The sequence below is a fragment of the Cygnus atratus genome, chromosome 4, assembly GCF_013377495.2.
Source record: "Cygnus atratus isolate AKBS03 ecotype Queensland, Australia chromosome 4, CAtr_DNAZoo_HiC_assembly, whole genome shotgun sequence".
NCBI classification, from domain to species: domain Eukaryota; kingdom Metazoa; phylum Chordata; class Aves; order Anseriformes; family Anatidae; genus Cygnus; species Cygnus atratus.
This window is the reverse complement of record NC_066365.1, coordinates 50480834-50499951: the sequence shown is the minus strand read 5'-3', so window position 1 is coordinate 50499951 and position 19118 is coordinate 50480834. Positions and strand designations below refer to the sequence as shown.

Sequence of the window (19118 nt, the reverse complement as noted above, 5' to 3'; positions counted from 1 at the left end):
CACACGGCCACATAGCCGAACACTACCCCGTGACACATTATGTGTAAGGCAGTTGAACAGAAAGTTGCAGTGGCAGTTTGGAAGCCGGGACTCCAAACACCTGAGTGCTAGACTTTTGCATGTTGAAAAACATTCTTTTTATTGTCTTCGCTGGACACAGCGTAGGCAGCCCTTTCACTTCCAAGAGATCCCGAAGTATATTTAAGATTACCAGTTTTAAAGGACCTGCCATGGGACAGAGAGCGGTCCATTCAGCTCAGCTCCGTTTACACATTCAGAGGCCATCCCCCCAAATCGGGTCCCGCAGCCCAACACGGGACAGGCCCTCTCTCTCCTTCCCCCACTGTGGTACCAGGGATGGCCATGGTTTGGTTTGATCTTCAGCTGGAAGAGGTGCTCATAATCATGGAGAGGGGGTGACAAAAGCCAGCCCTCGTACAACTCTTCCTTCCCCAAGGATGTGGAGCTTGAGCCCGTGATATAGGACGTCCTGCAATTCACGAGGCAAGCAGTAACCCTAGACATGATGAATTTGAAGCACTGCTGTTATCTCACCTCCACTTTAGCATAGAGAAGCTGACAAAAAGACGTTCACACAGGGCCGTCTAGGAGAGAGAGTCACGAGAGCTGCTTTCAGCTAAAAACAAGGGGCAGTTATCATGTGTATCTGACGGTAGGTTATGTGGCTGTCTTGTGGGGGAAAGAAAAAGTCTTCTTTTGCTCAACAAGCACCCATGGCCAGGGGCAGGTCCCAGCCTAACAGGGCAGGGGCCAGCAGGCCCTCTGGCGGTGCAGGGCGCCTGTGCCCTGCCCAGACCGTGGTGCAGGATGAGCGCCGCTTGCTGCAGCACACAGACAGTTTTTTCTGCCCTATATTCAGGTGCAACCAAGGCGCAGATCTAACGTCCTCTTATGATTTAATCAGATCACAGCTCTTAAAAGGCACGGGGCTGAGCAAAACCCCTCCTGACAGGAAACCCTCCTGTGACCTACTTGAGCACGCAGGCAGTTGTACCTGACGTGTGGCTCAGTGGTACCCAAACACCCACCGATAAGGGAAACTTGAACAAGAAGAAGTGGGAGTGCCAAGAAAACGCTCAACCCAGGCTCCACATACCCCCAGCATGCTGCAATCTCCTCTTTTTCCCTTTTTTTTTTTTCCTGTGTTTGTTTAACTTTGCATAGGGTTTTCACCCAAAGAACTGGGACAGCGCGCCCCAGCTGGCAGCCTGCTGCTTGCCCTGGGAAGAGGGGCTCTCCCCGGCAGCCACAGCAACTCGTCCCTCTGTGGCACGCTCCCGAAAACCAGCTCACCTGCCTGTGGTACCAAGGCTGGACCATGCTGAGCCGGGCGCAGGCTTTGCCGAGCATCCCAGAACACAGGCCAGAGGCATCTTTTCAGCATGGTGGTTCTTCTGCTCCTAAATATTCGTGTGTTGTTGAAAGGGAAGACTTCTGTTATGCAACGTCATTCTTGCTAAGACAGGTGAATGCTGCCTGTGATGGGCTGAGCTATTCCTAGGAGGCTGCTGCTACTCTTTCAGAGATTTCATGATCCCATTTGAACACAGCACTTTACTCTGCTTGCAAGAAACTGCCATCTCCATCTTACTTCCAAGTTTAGGAAATGATAAAAACCTGCTTTCCACCCCTCCCAAAGCATCTCTTACGATGAGACCCTTCTCCCCACACCTGTATGAGAAGCCTATTTGTGTTTCAAAGTTTTATCTCACGTGGATATCTCACATTTTCCTGCCTCTGCATCCTGACTCTGAATCACGGCCCATGCAGCGGAGCGGAGGCAGGGGATGACTGAGAATTGCCAGAGCTGTAATTGCCACGGGGCAGTGCTCAATCACATGCCTCTGCTCCCCAGTTCCTCTTCTGTCCCATCAGACAGAAAGGGCAAGTGTGTCCACCCAGATGTCGGCTTCCCTCGCCTACACACCGCTTTCTTTGCTAATGCATTTTCCTTTAGAAAATAGCCAGAGAAAATGACCAGAGTGAGGAGAGCTGAGAGTTGCTCTGAGGACCAGCACAGTAAGCCGTGGATTTGCCTTTAGAAACAGCACCCTCTATTAGCAAAAATACAGTTCTTGAGATCTAATCATTTGTTCAAACGAATTTGAGATGGCAATTGCAATCTCACTGTTTTTGGAGAGCTGTGTCCAGTTCTATCAGTGACATACTCAATGCTGAATTAAATCCTGGCCTTGAGCATTAAGGCAAATTGGGAAGACCCCTCTGCAGTGAGCACACTGCAACCTGTGCAGCAAGGGTCCCTCCCTTGCATTTCATGTGACGGAGGAAGCCACGGGCACCAGCAGGCCACTTATGAACACTGCTCCCTGACTTCCATGGTGCAACGACTGACTGACTGCTGCTGTCACTTGGTGCACAATTACCTCTGCCTTGGCTAAAAATATACACAGCTACCTAATAATGAAAATATCTGTAGCACAAATGAAAAGGATATGATAGATGTCCTTTATAAGCACGTATATTCTTTGAAATATACAAAAAAAAAGCCACCTCAGGCCTTCTTCTCCAAGCCAACCATTAGTCCTCTTCATCCAAGTACTGCTTTCCATATCTTTTGATTTTAATACCAATATTTTCTTATCCTGTTTCTGCAGAAGACCCATGTTAGACTGCTACAACTGATTCTTTGGCATACGCAAACTTGTCTTTTTTTATAGCACAGCTCCAACTTCAGCAGTGAAAATGTAATAGGTTACTGAAAAAAAGTCAAAACAAACAAAACTAGCAAAACATCTTAGAGGTCAATGGTTAATAGAGGCTAAAGACATTTTTTCCATGATCTTTGCGTTGACAGTCGGAAGCAGAGAATTCCATTGTCTAATAAACAGAAAACATTTTGCATATTTGGGATATAAACGTTTGGATAAAAAGTACACCATTCTGCACCTTATCTTGTGTATTCAGTTTATAAGCTAACACAACATAGAGGGAACTAATCTGCAACAGGTTTCATCTACATTTGGTGGAGGGGGAGACTTCTGGTGCTTCCAAGCAATTCTGTGAAATTAACCACCTCCCCGTTATTTTAACCTTAATTACAGGATACCACGCTATCACAGCACTTCTGAATACAATGTTGTTTCAGGGCAAGATAAAATAATATACAACTGACATTGTTTTATTGGCTCTATTTTATTTTTCTCCATTTTCAGCCATTGTAGGCAGTCAGCCAGGTTACTGGATCCATCACAATGCCAAATTCACAGGACTGAGCACACGGCTAAGAATTAAAATGTAACATAACTCAGGACATAATTCTAGCTGCTTCACAATCCATGGATTTAGAAGATTAAACTCTACATTAACATCCAAGAGGGAAAAAAAAAAAAAAAAAAAAAGTATTCCTCTTGTAAGTTTTGAAGGGCTAATAAAATCAGGTTTGGCTGATAAAAACTTGAGTTACTTCACAAAGAAGGCCTAAGCAGCAGTGTGTTCTACCTCTGGACTCCAGATCTTTGTCTTTGATTTTCATACCTGTGAGATTACTGAGTTTTTTAAAAGAGAGAGAGAAAGAGAGAGAAAGGAGGGAGTAACCAGGTGCCAAATATAACCACATTGCTCTGTTTTCCGTAGTTGCAGCCGGCAAACTCCCATGGAAATCAGTTGGTTCAAAACACTCAAAGTATTCATTTAGGAATTTAGCAAAGCATGTAAAGCACCCCTTCATTCAGGAATAAATGCAGAGACAAGCGTGACTATCTCACCAGGAGCTTTAATGTCTTACAAGATAAATTTTGCGACAGAAACCTGGAGAAATATGAAGACTACCAGAGGAGAGTCTGACAGCAAACAGGCTCTCTCCCCCTGCAAACCACAGTCGTCAGAGGGCTACGAGAAGCAGCGGCAGAGCTCTGAAAGAGGGGGACAGCAGGCCACCGAGCACTCCCTGCCACACGTCCCAGGAGACCACTCAGCCCAAGAAGGAAGAGCTTTGTGGGAGCTGCTGCGAGGACAAACCCTCTGGGGAGGACGAAGCCCGAAGGAGAGCCGCTGTGGGGACGGAGCTGGGAGGACAGCCCAGGGAGGGAAGGCGGTGTGGCCCTCAGCTGGCGTGCTGAGGAGAAAGGGGAGCATGTGCCCCCTCGCCTGCGGTACTCGCCAAAGGGTAGCTGGGGGTCTCTTTGCACGGGCCCTGCCCTCAGAGGGCCCAAAATAGCCTCGATACTTACATACCAGCCATAAGCAGCAACTCATTTTTCAGTCAGTGGGCAGTTCGGAGAGAAATTAAACAGCAACGCCTCACCCAGGAGTCACACTGTACCGAGGGTATGGCACGTCTGCAGCATTTAGTCCAGACTGAAAACGAATGGCCAAGAAGCAAGCAGTCCCAAGACACGTCTATATCCGCATTTCTGCTGCGGTCAGTTTTTACATTTACATCTTTAAGAAACACTCTTGCTTACTCGCCTGCGCATCGCAGATTAGCATTAGTTACCACGAGACCTATCCGTCAGTCCAAGCAGTGAGCTGGTGGCCAAGGCTGCACGAAAAGCTCAGCTGGCGGCTCCAGCAATTACCAGCTCCGACCTACAACAGCCCGGACGGGATGCCCGGGGAGAAGCACCAAATCTTGTCACCCACCGCACCGGCAGTGCCCGAGCAGCAGCCCAAGATAGCGCATCCACCGCAGGGAGGGAGAAGCAGGCGGCGGGACGGAGGGCACGGCGAACTGCTGGGATGTCTGAACTCACACGCCGAGCTAGCCCTGCCTTCAGCCAAGCCCTCTCAGCGAAGCACAGCAGCTACACGGATGCATTGAAAAACCCGCAGCAAGCCACAGCAAGGGAACAACAACAACAAAAAGTCACAAAACAAGGAAATAGTGAAATCCAAAAGGATTCCGCAGCCCGGACGGCGCTGGCTCGTACCCCACGAATGCCACCCATTAAGAGCAAAGGTAGAAAGCGCAGCTTGTGCCACAGCCTCCCCTTGGCAGCTTCCCCTCGGGAACCGCAGCCCCTGCACGGCGGCAGCCGGGGCGAGCCGGGAGCGGGCACCTGCTCCGGGGGCACCCCCCGACCTCCCTCAAAGCCACCACGGCCTCTCGGCAGGGGGGAGAGGGAGGGGGGCAGCCCCTGCCCTGCCTTACCTGGGTCTCCCGAGCTCCGTCACCGCGGAAGGGGCCTCGGCGCCGGCGGGGCGGAGGGAGGCGGAAGGAGGCAGGGACGGCACCGCACTGCCCCGCTCCGGCCCGGGCGGCCGCCCCGGCGCCTCCTCCAGGCGGCGGCCGAGGGAGCCGAGGGGAGGCCCCGGCCGCCCCCCTCGTCCCGGTGCAGGTGCCGGGAGTCCAGCGGCTCAAGGGGACTGGTCTGAAGGCCAGGCGGCTTCTTGAGGCCGGCGGGAGTCCCCGCCGAAGCGCAGCCCCCGCCGAAGCGCAGCCCCCGGGGTGTGTGAGGAGGTGGCACCCGGGTGCTGTGCCTCGCCTTCTCTTGCCCCAGCCCTTGCCTGTGGAAGCTGTCAGCCTGCTAAGTCCCACTAACAACGAAAAAAAAAAAGTCTTAAAGTTCAGTCAGAATGCATCTCTGTTGTTTTCCAGTGGCAGCCCAGAGGAAAGCGAGCAGGGCCTATGCTGCTCAGGAGCAGAGGGCTTTGTTGTGACTAGTGCGTAATGGCTGGATCAACACAGATGTCTTTCTGTTCAGTTCGGAGGAAATGACTTACAGAGCCTTTGTTTTCACTTGGGGGATTTCCTCTAAATTACATGTTTGGCACTGTGGCCATGCCCGTCACACTGCCTCGGAGCCCAGGGAGTTGTGGGGCTCCATCCCTAGCGCGGGGCGTCCCTGGTGTAAAACACCTGCGGCCACCTCACGGGGACCAGTCCCACCAGCCCGCTCTCACCACCCTCCCTCCACTCCATCCCCACACAATCGTGGTAGTATGCACTCAGGTGCCCATGCAGACCTCCCTACCCGCTGCCACTGATGCTGTCAGTTTTGCAAAATGGGCAACTTCTGCTTCATGTTTCAAGCAACAGCAAAATCAGCTTCTGGCGTTGCCTGCTGCTGTGGCAGGAGGAAAGGGCAAGACCAAACAATTGTTTAAGGAGGAACTTGGAATAGCTTCACCACATAAGGTGCCATTTTTGAGCTCCAGAAGGAAGTATCATCTAGCAGAGAGCGGTTATGATCATGCGACACCAAAAGCAGATTTACATCAGCCCTGAGACTCCATCCCAGAGCTGCAGCAGCAGCAAAGGGACAGGAGAGCACACCTCTGTGGTCCAAAGCATGTGCCTACTGCCATGTGGGAGCTTCTACCACAATGGCAAAGACTTTAGGAGGACAGTGGGATCACAGTTCTGCAGGACTGAAGAGGGTTGCTTGTTGCCTGAACACAGGTTAGGGAGAGAGCTCTGTAAAGGCTGGGTGGCAAAGATGAGAATGTGCTGAGCAGCCTTCAGGAAACTCTCTGTCAAATACACACTGAGCACATGCATTGAGGAAAGGCTATGGAGCTTGGGAAAAAGCATTGTCCGCCATTCTGTATGGCTTCTTATGGCTTGGTGAGAAGGGTAGCACCATACACTTGGATTTCTGCTGCACAGTTTTGGTTTCTTGTGGCCTGTATGCCTTTGCTATAGTTAAATAGAGCAACTGGTGTGATTTCATTTTGAGACACATGCCAACCCTTGCACAGTGCCAGGGCTTGCAGAATTACAGTGGGGAGGCCTTTGCATCTTGCCAGAAGTGTTTTGTTTTCCTTCCATACTTCATAAATTTCTAAAAGTGTCCATAGCCAGGGCCACTAATGTGTCCTGACAGGTGACCTATTCTCTGTTATCTCCGTTATCACCGGTGATAGGACCCACGGGAACAGTGTTAAGCTGAGGCAGGGGAAGTTTAGGCTGGACATCAGGAAGAGGTTCTTCATCAAAAGGGTGGTTGCACACTGGAACAGGCTCCCCAGTGAAGTAGTCACTGCATCAAGCCTGTCTGAATTTAAGAAGAGATTGGACTGTGCACTTAGTCACATAGTCTAAACTTTTGGGCAGACCTGTGCGGTGCCAGGAGTTGGACTTGATGATCCTTATGGGTCCCTTCCAACTCGGGATATTCTATGATTCTATATAATATTTAAAGCATAAAGGTACTTTTCAAATAACAAGCTTCTTTTACACATCTATATAAATTTTACAGATGGGAGGGGGCTGAGTTTTCCACCCAGGGGAATGTTTCGGCTTTAGGATTTAAACAAATAAATAAATAAATAAATAAAACTACAGAAAAAGCAGCAAGTTGTAACCAGAAATGATTTCATTTCCCTAAAATTTCACATGCTGAAATGCTATGCAAACAGTGCAGTAGTGGGGGAATGAGAAAAGGAGGGGATATTTCAGGGTTTTAGCTTTGGTTCTACTCCCAGAAGAGCTCAGTGTTGCTTGCTGTTTCCATCTTTTTCTCTTTTGCCTCTTAGAAGTTCAGGAATCCTTTGGACTGGGATGGTGTAGTATCCATTCCATCTCTGGGCTCCAGGGATCGAAGCATGTGCTGTCTGAGCCTTTTCTTTAGTAAGCCTCTGGGGACTCAGTGAAATTAAATGGCATAGTGATCTTGCTGTGTTTTGGATTAAGGGCACTTGGCATCCAGAGTGGTTGATTTTTGCTCTACTGCAAAGGAGAAACAGTGGTGAAGAGTTAGTCTGGCAAATTGACCCTCTCTAGGAGGAAGTCTCCCCTTTGGAAAGGATGGAGGCTTATGAAATTTCAGGACGAGAAAAATTACAGTCGTTGTTCACTGTCTGGTTTCCATATCAGCAAGTGTGCTGTTTTTTTCTGCCTACTCTTTCTCCAAAGCTTCTTCTCCTTTTTGAGAGATTTTGGAGGTGATATTTCCAATACATCACTGAAAGTAACTCTAAAGAGCAGCGTGAAATACAGACATATCATAAAATATTTTTTCTTGCAGTCAATATTGTTGTCACATGAATTTGTGGCCTTGCATATAAGGATGTCTTAAAGGTCGATGGAGAGATCAGCAAAATAGCTGAAAACCACAGGGAACATGTCTGAATAAGCCTCGGTTAGGAGAAGAGAAACCAGAAGGCAGGATAGCCATAGGCAGTCTGGACAACCAGTTTGCAAGGTGGGCTATGGTTTGCTGGCAGCCAGTTTGAGCATGTATGGAGAAGATTTTAACTGGGGGCTGGGGAGCAGGACTCAGAAACACAACAAGTTTACACCAGCTAAAGATGTCTTCCTTCAAAATGGCCACTAAAAATGTATTCAAGAAGGGAATTCAGCTGGGAAGGGAAGGGGAGAATAAATATGTGAATAGACTCTAACAGAAGATAACTTTCACAGCTAGTAATGCTGAAGTTAACTAGTTTGCAGCTAACTCAGGTATGTTGAAAGGAACTTAAATCTTTATTAATCTTACCTACCTTCACACATTTATGTCTTCACATGAAATTATCATCCTCCTAATGAGACAATGAGGAGACATCCTCCTAATGAGGATGACATCTTTTAGGAGACATCTTTTAGGAGACATCCTCCTAATGAGACTCCTCCTAATGAGACAATTCAGGACTTTTAGAGCCCAGATCATCTGACTTGTTTACTCTGGGATGAGCTGAATTGCCCATGGGCAGGTTTCTCCCTCTCTCAGTTGATCACTAAAGGCATGACAACTAGATATTTAGTGCATCTTCACTGTAAACTTTTGAAGCTAGGGAAGATTAATTTATTGTTAACATGCCTTCCATGTTAAGCCTACCTATAGAGTTCTTTACTGCAACCCACTGTAGTAATATCTTCTACAACTTTCTGCTGGGAAACCAATAACAAACTTCCCCAAGAATTTCCACACTGGCTCAGACCAAGAGTCTATAATAGTGACTAGCACTGGACACCTAAAACCAAGATGTAGTTAGGTCCTAGGATAAGGATTTGTAGCTCTAGGTAAAGTCTCTCATGAGTTCTCTCTAGCTCTGAAACTTTAGTTTTAACTTCCTTGCAAAATATTTTCAGTTTAGTTTTGGCTATTAAAACTCTGGATATTCTTGTTATCCATGTATCAAACTTCCTTTTTAATCTTGCTCCTTGCCCATGGCAACATACTCTGCGGTCTAATTGTGCACTTTACCAATGCTATTTCCCTTCCAGCCTTTTACGTCATTTTGTTTCTATTCGATCCTCTCTGTGAAACAGAGAAAAATATTTTGTTCTTCTACCTAGCCAAGTTAAGGGAAAAAATATCAAGTATGGTTCAATCCGGGCACAATGTGTATCAAGGGAACAATAAACCAAGGGTTTCTACTACACCATGAGACAGAGCCTGTGCTTTGTCCCAGCCCTTGCTAATAGGACACATGTCAGGACTCCATGGGGGCCAGGGAGCCCTGTTCATCTCCCTGGGAGCCATGGGGGATGCCCAGGGGGACAGCAGGACAGGGCCTCACAGCCAGGGCCTGTCCCACCACCCTAGCCAGGGAGCAAGCCAGGCTTGAGGTCAGCCAGGTTCGACCAGATCATCAGATTCTGAAAGAGGAGGAAAATAGACTGTGAGCTCCCAAATTCTTTTTCCCTTTCTCCCTGAATAACCATTTGTGCTAGAGTTTCAAAGTCAAAAATGAAATGAAGACCTCCGTAATTTTACTTCAGTAGCCTTCAAGCATCATGATGCAATATTTCATTACACAATCACAATGTTTACTCCACTTCTCTGCTTCTTTCTCGACTCCTCTGCTTCCTTATTCAGGATGAATACAAGTTTACAAAAGAATCAATTCTTCAGTCTTTTCCGGTATCTGTCTCACAGACAGCCCTATGCTTTCATTTTTTGGTGTATTTTCTGAAGCTTACTCTGAGGAAACATTTGATATATTCATGGGATTTTCTGTGGCATCCATCACTACAAATGAGTGGAATGGACTACCTCCAGCCTTCAAGAGAAATGGTACAAACTGGGTATGGTAAAGGTCTGCAAAACCTTGAATGGGATGGAGAAGGTGAATAGGAATCTGCTGTTTACTGTCTCTTCTGATTCAAGAGCTAGAAGTTCTCCAGTGAAGCCAGAGCTGGACTGAAACCAAACAAAAGGAGATGGTTCATCAGGCAGCAATCAGAAGATGTGTGGAACTCTTTGCTTCACAAAGGACGATATGGACAGAGTAAATCAGATGGGTTTCAAGAGACACCGGTCAGATGCTTAGAAGAGAAATCTATTGAGAATCACTAGACAGATGCAATACCTCAGATCCAGGAAACATTCTGAGACTGAACCTTGAGGAATACTTGTATGTGGTACCATATCGGCTTGCCCTGTTCTTGCTTTTCCCTGGTCATCCGTCTGTGGTCAGCACTGGAGGCAGGATGCTGGGCTGGGTGGATCTTATGCTTGACAGATACAAATGAATGTATTTTTTTACAACAGTCCTGTAAGTTATTGCAACATTTATTGCCTGTCCTACAAGTCATCATAGTAACTCACCAAGATCATACTAGCACTTTCCCCACCATCAACTGATCTGCATCTCGCACAGCCCAGGACCTACTTCTCAGTCTCCCATAAAGGGCAGTCAATCTTCTTTGTTCCCCTGAAGATTTTATTGCTGGAATAAGTCAAAGTTCATGAGAAGCAGGGATTGAGATAGAGACAGTTGTATCATCCACTGAGGTCCCTACTCAGCTGAGACATTTAAGAGCCCCTGCATGTCTTTGAAGGGACAGATTATTCCAGTATAGGGCTAGGTTATAACTATAATTGTGCAATCCCATCATAGTCTGAGGACTCCAGCAGTCATGATCTGGGCACACCAGCACCAAATATGCCAGACGTCTGCATAATGGCTATGTGTTTAGGAAATCTCCTGCCTAGCTCTAAGGACAACCAAACTACTTACTGCTGCTGAGTGTTGTTTTTACCTGCTTTACTTGAAACGACTAAATAATCCCTATGGCTCTGCTTCTTCTTTGCAAACAGCATATTTCCTCTACTGCTATAACAACAGGCAGTATTCTGGCCACAGTGGCTAGACCACAAAGACATTCTCTGCCCTCTTTTATTAAGATGCGGTAGGATGATCTGGGGAAAAATATACACATATATATATACCTTCTGGATTCATTACTAACAGATAGTAGAGAGAAGAGTTGCTTTCAAGCTCAGATCTGGCTATCCTTCCTTTACAGACTCAAAACCCAGGTTCTCCAGCACATCATGGAGTCGACAGCAATGATGGTGGATATACTGGACTCCTCTGCGTGAGAGCCCTGTGAGCTTTCTTCTGAGAACAGACCACACATTTAAAATACAGAACTAACTACTTTCTCAAGGGCTCTTCTGCACTGTAAAATTCAAGCAAGAACTTTTATAGAAAGATTGCTGGCTGGAGGAAGCCCTAAAAGTCAAGCTTCACGTAACTGGTTTCTGGGGACAACATGCTCCGCTGGAAGACTGAATAAAAAGTCTGAAGAAGAGAAAATACTAATAAGTCTGACCATCCCTTTTTACTGGGGTAGGCACACGGGGTATCATCGTTCTTTGCAGTGGCCAGATCAGGTTCAACACAGGTCTGCCCCAGGCCATGGAAGAACAGTCTCCTCTCCCACTACTGTTTCTGTCCTCTGGAGTCCCTCTGAATCTTTGTAGATTAGGGTCTCTCCGTTTCATAGCCCATGACAGATAATTCAGAGGAAAAGATGATGTAAACACAGTTCATGTTCTGGGGCAAATTTTAAGGGCTCTGAGAAGCAAAGAACATTCCTATAGGACTAAATGGACATCCACAGGACAATAAATGAAAATGTGAGCCCAGTCTATGGGATATTTACTCGTTTGCTAGTTAATTGTCCATTTTCACATTCTGTAGCAAAGGATACAGTCCAAAAAAGACAAAAAAGATAATTTAAAAAAAGGCAGCAATTATCCATATGCACCACTTGTCTTTTCTCTTCCTGACGTTCCTTGCTGCTGCCTTTGATCACTGTCTTCTCCGAGGAGGTCCCTCTAAAAACTTTTCTCTCTGGACTAGGCCGCCAGCTTCTCTGAGTGGGAGGGCCCAGCTGCCTCTGCCAGATGCAAGGGTGGCCATGGCCTACCATGACAGCAACTCTCATCAGACCAGCTGGGATTAACCTTCCTGCAGATTCCAGATCTTTGTTACCATGAGGGCTTTTTATCCTATCAGCATTAACCAGTTGATGTCCGATTTTCCTTTGGCATGCTGAGTTATGCCATCTGAGATTCTGTGATGTTTATATCCACAGCTTAGCCAGGAGTGATAAAGTGATGAAGGCTAACCCCATGTAGAAAAAGAAATTGAGGAAATATATGATCAAACACTTAGGTGATAATTATATACTAGAAGAAAAATTGACAAGACTCTATAAGGAACATTAATACAATTATTGATTTAAGGATCAAACAGTAAAAGAAATATACATCAGGCTGAGTTAGCATTCAAAAACACATGCATACACCTCTCTCTCTAAACCTACTGTATTGATGCATTTGAGTGTTAAGCTGGATCCATAAATTTGCAGAAGGCTTTGCTAAACTTCTTTAATTTGTGGTAGATCTGTTTGACCACAACAATTTCTTTGATCGTATAACCCCCACACTCTCTTTCCCATTCCTCTCTGTGGCTGTGTAGCACTGCAGTGTTACTTGTCATAACCCAGGTAGTCAATTATTAAAAACAAGTCCCTAACTTCAGTGCAGCACAGCCTGATTGACGTATGTCTTGATGTGCTAATGTAATAAAATAACAGGAAGCAAAGTGGTGTATATAAAATGGTGAAAAACTTAAGGAGTCTTATTTATTTGCACAATTTACCCTGACACCGAGTCAGCACGACAGCACTGGAGAGCATATTAAAGTTTTTTGCTGGTACTGAAACAAAGAATAACTACCTAAAAAGGTAAGGATGTGGATGAGGGTGTCAGATTGCTCCACTCTGGTGGTTTTCAACTTGTGATCCCTGGGCCCCTAGATACTTGAGCAAGCACTTCTCAGGGGACCATAGGAGCTAACCGAGAAGGGCCACCTCTCTTAGGCCAGTCTGAAGAAACCATGAGGATCCTGAAATCAAAACCACCTGAAAACCACCACCCTGCACCAGCACATCTCTACACGTGTCTTGGACCAGTCTGCAGCATGCAGCTACCAGCAGCTGTGGCTAAGTGACGCTGCGGGACAGTCTGAAACATTTTGACAGCACCGTGTGTGGTTTAGAAGCCACATGTGTGGCTGCTAAGGAAACGGCTTGCCGACGGCTCTCTTCAAGGGTTCAAAAGCAGGTTTAGACTTCAGATACAGGTGGCAGGGCAAGAATTTAACCAGCAGATGTAGGTGTTACACTGAACAGATGCGAAGCTCAGCAAAACTGGAATTTCATGGCTGACTTCAGTGGAATTACACCAAATTTATAGCAAAAATATTGAGATTTTGTTTCAGGATGTGGTCTGTTTAGTTATACTACTGTAAAGTAGGTGGTCAATGTGTAATTTTAGTTTGTACGTGAAGTTTCATGTGAGACTCTGCATAGGCTTAGAACACAGAGCAAAAATGCTAAAATTAATATAACTTTTCTTCTCTGGGAGACAAGAACGTTTCTCCATTTACAAGAGGTTTTACCGTTGTGATACACAGCAATGTTACACTGATTTAATTGGAAGAGGTAGCTGAACCACTTTGATTAAAAGACTATCAAGCCAAAATCCTAACCCCCAGGATTAGATTCTGATGGTGGCTACATTATTTAGATACATTCCCAGGGAAATTGTTCTGAATTTACACATAGGTCAGACTATGCTTTGTTTATAGAGCTTTAGTGTATTTGGGTTTCCCTGACACACTATCAAACCAGAGAAGAAAATATATCACAGATCTGGTTGACTGTGTAAATCCACTTCAAAGAATGCCAGCAGTAGTATGACAGCAGTCTTCACTCCAAGCATTTTGCCACCTGACCTTGATTTATGCCCTCGTCAAGCCAGTTTGTGGCACCCCAGTAATGACAATTCAGAGTAAATCCAGTGTAATAATTACTTATCTCAATTTATGTTACAGTGACCTTGATGGCATCCTGCAATCATCCTAAAAATATTTTTTCCAATCTTCATTGACAGCAATTAATGGTACATATTTTCAAAAGACTTTAAACAAATGGCTTTAGCTTCATTACTAAGCAATTAGTAACTTCAAGTTGAAGTGTTTTATTAACTGATGTTCACTTTTAAAGTAATATTTACCAACTACATCTGCTATTTAATTGTTCCAAAAATCTCTTAAAATTGAGGTATGGGGTAGCTAGGGAGATTCGGGTGATAAAACGAGGGTATAATTGGTTTTCCACTGCACAATTAAAGCCTGCTATTTTGCAACCTCCTCTAATTCATGTCTAAGTCTGATCTTGTTCTGTATGTGAACTCCAGCTTTCTAACTTTTTTTTTTTTTTTCAGATCCAGCATGGTTCATTACCTTGGTGCTTAAGAGATGTGTGTGTACCTGTATGTGCATGTACAGATGGAGATTCACACTCACACACAAACATACGTATGCGCACACACAATTTGTTACACACCTATTGAAAGCCACATTGAAACAATACAATTTGTCCCATCATGTCTAATTGCAGAACTACGACAACTGAACAATAGACAATGATCCTATTCTTTTCCCAAGTTAGTGTGTCGTGTGCTTTATTGAATTCTGTTATAAACTCTGTATTTTTGGAGAACTGTTTGTCTACCACTGCTTAGATGCTTAACTCTTAGGAAAATCAATTGTGATGAGCATTAAAAGCATTTTGTAAAGCGTAATCAAACTCTCTGGAAAAAAAAATCATTTTTCTCAATCATTTCTTGCCAAAATTCTTATGAGAAAGGAAGAAGACTGTAGGTCCCTTGCCTTCACGTGTTTCTTTGTTCTAACACACAGGCATGTCACTGGTGATAGATGCCTGCGCCACGACTACGCATGGGCTGACCCATGACTATCTAGCCTCACATTTGGCTTGTAAACAATAGTAGGAACTGAGCCCATAGAAAATATCTCACTCTCGCCAGGCTGCAGCATTGTTTGAGCTGGGAAATTGACACAAACTGCTACATTCTTGGTTAAAAATAAGAGGCCTTTGATTTTCTTTCTACTCTGAACTTTCCACCAAAGGTTGACTTTAGTCATTTCGGCACATCTTTTGAGGTCTGAATATAGTTCAACTCTTCTGTAGAGCTTTCTGTATTGAAAAAACGTACAGCACTGGAACAGGCTCAGACCTGTTAATAAAGAAAGTACAAAACGTGCCTTATCGCATCAGATCCTAGCATCCTACTGTGCCCTAACGTAGGGGCTTGGTGTTGGTGGAGGGAAGGCAGAGAGCTACCACTGCTGCCTCAGCCCCAGGCAGTTTTTCCTCCTCCTGGAGGAGGCCTATCCTTGGTTCATATTTAGCTCTGGAGCACCACCGACTACAGTCATGGCCCACACCTGGGCTGAATCTGTCCCATCTACTCTTTTCATTTTGCAGCCTCTACAAATCCCTCACAATGAGTGATTCAGCCTTTCCACCAAGCAATAAAGGCATTTAAAAGCCTGCAGCTCACTGGCACATATAAAAGATTGTTTCAAGCTGCAAAAGATAAAATCAGTCACATTGTACATGTACAAAGTATGATACTGCAAGGTGCTGATCATGTATTGTTTGTATTGCAAATGTTCAGTCTCTGTAGAATTGCAACTTGAATATGGACAAAGCTGGAAAGATGACTCAAACCTGAAATCCTTCCCAGATCTGTGAACGCCACTCCTGCTATCAGAGCCACCCCACACGAACAAGCCACTAACAAGGGTGGCAAACTCTGGATGGAAGGCAGCTTTTTGCCTCCACTACCTTCAGTAATGAACAAGTCTAGATTATCTGGCAGTGATGAGTCTGTTATCGGTTTAGATGTAGTGGTAGCTAGTTAAATTCATTTGCTCCTGAGGAAGTATCCTTTGACTCGCACAGTTCTTCCTCCCAGGTGTTTGCCCTCATTTGTAGAGAGCAATCATATTCTCAGAAACCACATCTAGCTCAGTTGAACAGGACTCTTTCAGCTTATACTTACAGTCTCGGTATTTTCTTGATCATTTTAAGGTACACTTTTCTGAGCTTCTCCCAGTATGTATTAATCTTTATTCACTGTGACAGTGTTGTTCTGGGTACTCCAAAAAAGGTCTCAGCTTATACAGCTGCATAATATTACCCTTTAACCTACTTGAAACACAGCACCAGTAGATCTTCAGATGTGTTCTCACTTTTCATAATGATGTTGGAGTAGTGGTCTATAGATATCCTGTAATGGACAATTGACTAAAACAGCCAGCTCTTCATCATTTGTCAGCAGCTGAAGGACCTGCATTTACTGAAGAAAATCCTACTGGTCTCTACTTTAGACTTTTTAGTCTACTTTAGTCTACTTTAGACTTTTGTTAACTGAGCCCTCCTGTGCATTAAAGACACCTTCTCTGTGTAACCAGTGTATTTCATTAATAGCTTCTATCCTTTTTGACACAATCGTTAACAAAAAAAATAAATGTAGTCAGTCTCTAATCCACTCCAGAGTCACACAAGTCATCTTTCTGAATTCTCCTGCAAGTACAATTGCTGTTGTTGTTCTTCAGCTAGTTTCTTCCCTATGTTTTTCCTGTATCATCACACTGACTTCCCACATGCCACCATGTCAGTCACTTCACTGAAATCCATATAGATTTGCTTTATTGCAGTTCCCTTTTCCGAAAAATCACATAATTTAGCAAAGAAAATACCATGTTAATTTGACACAATCTATCTTTGATAACTATTTCTTCCACTTCTGTATGCTTTCATGTCTTTATTTCATTCATGAAATGTCAAATCTAACAGTAATACACTTTTGTAGATTAGTTTTTTCTTAAAAAAATTACTTCATCTTGCAATTTTTAATCCTACAGTATTTCCATCTGTTTTAGAAAATGCACTAAAACTCATGCTATGTTTTTTTTTATCTCAGTCACTGGGCCTCCTCGAGAACTGAGCTCTTTGCTCTTTGCTTTCACCTCACACATGACAATCTCTGTTTCCACGCCCATTCTCATTAATTGTCTTGGGTTTGCCTCTGTGTACTATGTCATTGCCATTCCTGAAGCTGAGGCAAATACTTAGTTTGGAGCAGTGCCTAGATTGTCTTTAATCACAACCATGTCTACAGTATATAAGGCATTCACTTCTTTTTTTCTTTTTTCTTTCTTTTTTTTTTAATTTATGTGGCCAAGGTACCTTTTATTGTTTGCTTAAATTTCTTTTGCAGCCTCTAACTATGCTTGACTTTTGCTATTTTCACCTTTCCCATAAGCTTCTGCCTGTGAAGACTTTATTTTATTTTATTTTTAAATGCTTGTAAGCTCACTCTTTGCACATTAAATTAATGGTTTCTCAGTTTGTTGTGAATATAGTTATTCCCTACAGTTTTTCCCTTTGGAATGCATATTTAAGATAATTTCTGCAGCACTGACTTTGAGGAACTGCAGCTGCTTTCTACACTTACCTGACTGAACAATTTTGGCAAAATATATGCTTGTACTTCAGCTGAGTAGGACCAATAGGTTCAAATTAACATTCCAGCTACTTATTATATTCAGCAGAGCTTGGCTGCTCATTGAACAGTACTACTAGGTGTACTAGGAACAAACCAAGACCTTAGGAAACAAAAGTCAGTGATTGCCCTGACCAGAGATTTTAAAGTCTAAGTGGAATAATTAAAGAAACAGAGCAAATACAAAGCAGGAGGATGGATAAAGAAACAGATTTTTTTAATTATTTTTATTTTTTATTTTTATGTCTAATGGTTTTTAAAGTGGCTGCGAAGTGGAGACACGGGAAGAGAAGATTATTTGTACTGTGTAATTTGGTGGATCACCTTGCTGTTGCAGCCAATAAGTCATTACCGAAAATAAAAGATCCCAGTTATCCAGTCTGCTTGCTTAACATTGTGGCAAGACTGAGAGGGAAGCAAATAACTCTTCACTGTCTCTGCCCACTCACTGCAGGTTTTGAGCAATGTCTTCCCAGTTCGCCTCTCATTCACAAGCCAGATAATCTCCCTAGAATGGGAAATCTAATGGTGGCTCTTGTGGGCTTCAGCAAGAAGGTAGGCACTTTTAATTAGGCACTGAGACACATGCTCAGGGATACAAGTGGATTTGAAGATTCTCTGATGCCCTGCAGGGCTTTTCCTTTTGCTTACATCAGCTGAAAGCAGCTGCAGGGGCTTACTCGGCTCCTCCTAGGGGCTAGCCAGTTTGGGAGGGTAGTGGGAGGCCACAGAGGGAATGGCATTAGAACAACCAGCAACGTGAGCAGGAATGTTTTGCTCGATCCTATGCATTATATATATATATAGTTTTACCACGGGTAAAATCAGCCCTCATTTGACATATAAAAAATATCAATGCCTAAGAATAGAGAAGAAAAGAACCACGGCACTGTGATGAACAATTCTGATGTCAAAGGGAAGATCAGTAAGGGCTGGGAGAAGTTACACTGGCAGATTTACTCTTTTTTTTTTTTCGGTTTGGTTTGCTTTTTGGTATGTTTTTAGGACATCCTCCAAACACAAGGGATGAGCAGAGGTTCCTTTCCAAGTGCCACCAAAGCCAACACAGAGGCCAGAGCCGACAGGTCCATGGCACCCAGTGCTCCACAGCCATCCCCCAAACCCCGCAGCCGCCCCCCAAACCCCACAGCCATCCCCCAAACCCCGCAGCCATCCCCCAAACCCCACAGCTGCCCCCCAAACTCCGCGGGTGCGACTCGGGCCCAGCGGGCTGACGCTAGGTGGCGACGGCCGCCTGCCGTATGGTGCCAAACGGCCCCGCGATGCCTCCAAACAGGAGAAAAAAAAAAGGGCAAAGGTGGAAGTTTATTTATCTTGTGGGTTTTAATAATGCAGCCGAAAGCCATTTGTCAAGTAAAGTATTGTCGTTTTCTCTCCAGGCTCAAGTACAGGAGTAGTATCCCCGGCTTTACTGCTAATTCGGTTTGCATATAACTCCCTGAAAGGAAGGTGTGGGGAGCTGGGGGTCGGCCTCTTCTCACAGGTAACTAGTGA

At 44.8% G+C, this 19118-nt stretch overlaps 1 protein-coding gene and 1 long non-coding RNA gene across 3 annotated transcripts in view; one reads left to right on the top strand and one right to left on the bottom strand.

Annotated features, from left to right (window-relative positions):
• The window catches only part of TEC (tec protein tyrosine kinase), a 49602-nt gene extending 44344 nt beyond the window's left edge, over nt 1-5258 (bottom strand). The window contains exon 1 of one of the 2 annotated variants that reach the window (XM_035550396.2): nt 5132-5258. The gene's annotated coding sequence lies outside the window, so the exon portion shown is untranslated. The remainder of the gene's footprint in view (nt 1-5131) is intronic. The other variant, XM_035550407.2, reaches the window with a different exon arrangement.
• LOC118249904 (uncharacterized) lies at nt 4691-14599 on the top strand. Its single transcript, XR_004779247.2, has 3 exons — nt 4691-4939; nt 14059-14126; nt 14451-14599. It is a non-coding gene; the product is annotated as an uncharacterized LOC118249904 (long non-coding RNA).
• Nucleotides 14600-19118: the final 4519 nt, after the last annotated feature.